This window comes from Lagopus leucura, unplaced genomic scaffold (genome assembly GCF_019238085.1).
Source record: "Lagopus leucura isolate 7727_CA_CO unplaced genomic scaffold, USGS_WTPT01 Super-Scaffold_1, whole genome shotgun sequence".
In the NCBI taxonomy this organism is placed as follows: Eukaryota; Metazoa; Chordata; class Aves; order Galliformes; family Phasianidae; genus Lagopus; species Lagopus leucura.
This window is the reverse complement of record NW_024962250.1, coordinates 25188381-25193224: the sequence shown is the minus strand read 5'-3', so window position 1 is coordinate 25193224 and position 4844 is coordinate 25188381. Positions and strand designations below refer to the sequence as shown.

The 4844-nt window shown below is 48.3% G+C and overlaps 1 protein-coding gene across 1 annotated transcript in view; it reads right to left on the bottom strand.

The window, feature by feature from the left end:
- Nucleotides 1-2387, bottom strand: part of FLRT2 (fibronectin leucine rich transmembrane protein 2) — a 56157-nt gene extending 53770 nt beyond the window's left edge. The window contains exon 1 of the mRNA XM_042872075.1: nt 2075-2387. The gene's annotated coding sequence lies outside the window, so the exon portion shown is untranslated. The remainder of the gene's footprint in view (nt 1-2074) is intronic.
- Between the last annotated feature and the right edge of the window lie 2457 nt (nt 2388-4844).

The following is a 4844-nucleotide window of genomic DNA, read 5'->3' as shown; positions in this document are numbered from 1 at the left end:
TTTTTTTTTTTTTTTTTTTTTTTTTTTTTTTTTTTTTTTTGGCTCCCGCTCTTAACCCATTGCTTGCTGATGGCAGCTCAGCAGCGACCTCCCTCCCATCTCACTCCTCCCCGCCCCCGGCTCGCAGCGAGGGGCAGCAGCGGGCGGGCGGTACTCCAAGTGCGCGGCCCCCACCGCGCGCCCCGCCTCGCCGGGAGCCGAGGCGGAGCGGAAGGAGGGTGTAGGGATCGCCGCGCTCCGTGGCAGGCGGCCTCAGCAGCGCTGCTCGGGGGTCCTTGAGGGGGTATTGGAAGGGAAGGCGGGGAGCAAGCTGGTCCGCGAGCTGCAGACCTAGCTGGGAGATGCCCTCGATAGCTATAATCAGAGCCGAGCTCTCCGCCAACATGGCGATATTTCGTGTTCTGCCAGCACTTGAGTCCGCCTCTCGCCCCTTCCCTTTCTATTCATCTCCCTCCCCCTTGCGAACTTTTAGGTGGGCAACAGCAGCACGGGATAAATATAGCACAGAATGAAAGAAAGTCTAGCCCTCAGGGAAGAGACAGAGCTCCTTCAGTATTCCGTCTGGTTTTTATGCTCAGCCAAGAAAGCTTTAAAACCGCTGGGGAAACCACCTTTTGCCCGAAAGCGCTAGCAACGCCCCCGTACTAATCCCTCCTGCAGCACTTCGTGTGTGTATATCAAGTTATCTGGGCTTGTTTCGGGGTAACCCAGTTCCCTAGTAGGTTCTTACCTTGTCCTGACAAGCCCAGGTAGGAGAGCGTTTAACACTGAGAAGCACCCGGGCAATGGGATGCAGCCGTCAAGGTAGGACGTGGGGTGTGAAGTGAGGATTTGTCTCAAATTCCTCCATTAGCAAAGAAAATGCATAGTATGGCTTTGGCTGCGAGTTACTTAAAGAGAGAAAGGCTGGGAAGGTATGGAGGAGAGCTGATCAATGCCATGTGTCCAGGAAACAGAAAAGGCGAATGAAATGCCTTGGGGTGTGCTTCCCCCTCACCCCCAGCTGCGCGCTGCCTCGCGATTTCAGCTCAGCCGTACTTTCAGGAGCTGATTCACTCGCCATTGTCTCCGCACCTCCCTCGCCCTTCTCTAGGGGAGGGCTGACTCACTCCCAGCTTAAGAGGCGTTCCGAGCAGGCGGGTCGCAGGTCAGCCTGACCCGGTGAGCAGCGCGCGGCTTCGCCCCAGGTCCTGCAGAGGGGGAGCATCGAGTATTACAGCCCCCAAGCAGAGCCTTGCTGCCTGCTCGGAGAGGGACTTGTACCCTCACCTACGCGGACGCGGGAAGGAAGTGTGAAAGGGGGAGCGTAGGTAGCCTGGCATTCCGTATGGGGCTCGGCGAGAGGAAAAAAAAAAAAGCTGAGGGGGGGACATCTCCTCTTCGCCTAGCTTCGCAGAGAGAAATTGCTGTCTCGGGGTTCCACGCCCCCGTAATGGAACCCCCACGCTCCGAGCCCCTCCGCTGGGCTCGGCCACCCGCACAGGGCTGGGCCGGCGCGGCTCAGAGCCGCGGGACCAGCCGCCGTCCCCTGCCTGTAGCTTCCAGCTGGTCTCGAGAGATGAAAGGAGCAGAAGCCCCGCAGGGTCCAAAGGCGAACGAACAACCTTTTTTAAAAAAGGTTGTCCTGTGTTCTCTTTGACTTTTCAAGACCTGTCTTCTTTTGTTGGATTTTTTTTAAAGCTCTGCATACTTTTATAGTACTTATATGTGCATGATTTATGGCTCTTTCCTGAAGCTGATGGAAAACCGGTGCATTTTCTCCTGAACGTTTCCTCATCCTCTCTTCACCCATCCCCAGTATTACCAACCTGTCGCTACCTCAGGCAGTGATCTGGCAGAGCGCGCCTCTGTCGATCAGGGCCATTTCTGCCCCGTGATACCCTCCCCCCCCCACCACGGAGCAAAGTGGAAGCACGAAAACTCCAGCAAGGCTGCGGGCTGCTGTCCTGCCCCGGGGTTCACAGGGTTGGGTGGGGTTCCACCTCCAGCCCATGCTTCTCATCAAAGAAAGATATTCAGGACACACTTTGGTCATATCAAGATCGTGTCAATCCAGGGAGACTTTAGCCATTACCTGCTCATGCGGATGTCTCCGGTAATCACCCAAAGCCCACCGGGTCCGGCCGGTTGCAAGGGGGGAAAGTGGCAGAACAGCTGGTGTCCGGCATCGTACTGTTTTAAGGATCACCACCAAGGTCTCTGTTTTCCATAGCTGCCGATGAACACCATCGCCCAAGGTTTCTTTCAAGGAAAGGAGGAAGGAAATATACTTCCCAAGCCTCTGTCCAGCCGGTCTTATGACTCTGAAACCACCGACGACCGAGGAAACCCCTCCGCAACGTTAAACGCCCGTAATTTCCCTCTGCTTCTCCCCCGGCGGCTCCGGCGCACCGCCACCGCGCGATCTTATCGCCGCGTGATCATTATTCACCGGTGACAAGCGGAGATGCGGAGCTCCTAAGTGAGGGTGACAGATTTCAAACGCGGTGCTGCGGCGTGCTCAGCCTCAAGACATTCTTCCTCAAACTTTGCCTAGCAAGTAAGTCAGCGTCTTAACCCTTTGCATCCCTGCTTGTCGCACGGGCACTGCTTACTTGCTGGGGGACTCTTCACTACGTGTCCTTTTCTGTTCTTGAATTGAAACAAATCAGAACAGCCAACTCTGGGGAACAGTTGGAAAGCTGAATACTTCTGTGGTTAGGGACTGGAAAAATCCTCCCGGCAAAGCAGTCCCCGGGGGACTCACCTGCAGTCCCTTAGTCGCCAGGTTTGGTACGCAAAGCATCACATGCATTGTATGGAGTTCACACAGAATTGCGTTTTCCTCAACTTGATGTGGCTAAAAGTAAATATCTGAAAGTACTATTTCACTCAGACCTTCAGCTCTGTCTCCTTTACGGGTTATCAATAACAGCAGAACAAGTAAGAAAGGAGCTTATTTTCATAGGGGATAAAACAAAAAAACAAACAAACACACAAACAAAAAGCCTTTTTTACACATGCACTTCATAGCCAAAGGAAATATTTACCACTAGCAAAATTTAGCATACCAGAACATGTTTCCTCCAAAGCACAGGAGAGCCTTAAAATGGGGGGAAACAACAATAAGAAAGAAAAAAAAAAACAAACCAAAATTCACGTGCAATTCAAAGCTGTAATGAAGTGTGTGAAAACTCTCCAAAGTCAGTGCTATCAGCTCAGCAAAGCCTGGTGTCAAGACAACGTTGGCTATAGCACTGTAACACGGAGACATAGGGAAAATACAAGGAAATCTGTGAAGTCCTTTAGGTGTCTAATATTCATTTATATATGCTTTCTCCAAGTTGTGATGTTTGGAACCCTTCTTTACTTCCCCCTACACCCTCCCTTCAAAACAAACAAACAAACAAAAAACAAACAAAAAAAACCACAACAAAACATAATTTACACATCATATTTATAGTAAGACATGAGGACTGACCCCGTTCAGACCCTAGCGAGGCTCCCAGGCCGGTGGGCGATGCCGCCCAGGTGCACGGCGAGCTCTGCGGGCTGCACGTCCTGCGGCGCGGCCCAGGTGGCAGTAGAGCACAACGCTCGGCGTGGAGCCGCAGCTGGGAAAACTTCCCCCATTTTCTGCCTTCGGCACGCTCTGTTTAAACTGCTCCCCCCACCCCCTTCCCTCAATTATTAATCCTAGTTATAGTCTGGTTGTTTGGGCTTCATTTTCTTTTTTTTCTTCCCTGTTGTAGCATTTATGTATTTATTACCAAACTGCTTTGCAGGGTTGAGAAGTTGTAAACTGAAAAGAAAATGTAGCATTTTCTTTAAATTTTCTTTGATTATACAAGATGGCTAGCCTGGAATGATGGCCTACTGACCTATAATGCAACCTTACTTGTTTTAAAGTGGATGTGAAATAGGGTAACATTTAAAAAGATTATGAAAAATTGTCTTCTTTATAAATGTCCTTTTTTTTTTTTTTTTTTTTTTTTTTTTTTTGTTCATTCTCAGATGTAATGCTAGAATGAATGTTGCTGCTTGCAAGACAAAAAGTAGAAGTAGCTGGAAACAATTCTGCTTTCTGTTTTTATCAGTAATGGTGTATTTTGTATCAGGCTTTGAATTTGTGCTGCTGACAGAAGGAAAAAAAATGCAATGTGAATTCTTCATCAATTTTTTGCAAAATCAATTATTTTAAAAAATGAAGTGGAGAGCAGAAGAAACAGAAGTTGGGGTGGGGGCAAGGAGAAGAGGAGTTGCCTTTAGAATGGCAGAGCAATGAGTTATTCAGATATTGTATTCTGTCTTGAATTCTAAACAAGTTGAAGGGTTGAATATGTTCTTTTCAACCTTAAGAAACAAATGAAGAACTTTGACTAGATATACAGTGAACTGAAGAACCCCTCTCCTCCAACAGGTTTTTTCTGAGCTCCCACATCTGTGGTGAGATTAAGATGAAAATATCAGATGGGTTCTGAAGCAGACTTTGGAATATTTTGTGATACAACTCAAATGGTAGATTTCTACTGTTTTGAAATATAGGGATTAGAGCCTGATTCAAAATAAAATTAATAATGAAACAAAAATATACCATTAGACTATTCCCCATCTCATCTCTTCTTTCCCATCTCCTTTCTCTTTAGCCCATTGTTACCTTCTGTTTTTTCCATATTATTAGGTATAACCTTGTAATACTGTCTGTAATGCCTTGGGATGTCACACTTCATAGATTTAACCTACTGGAGGCATACCCTTCTTGTCTCCAAGGGATTTCTGCATTTAGCTTTTGAAGGTATAATGACAAACTATTTCTAACGGCTGCCTTCGGCCACTCTTCTTTCCCTTGTTTCAGGACACAGGGA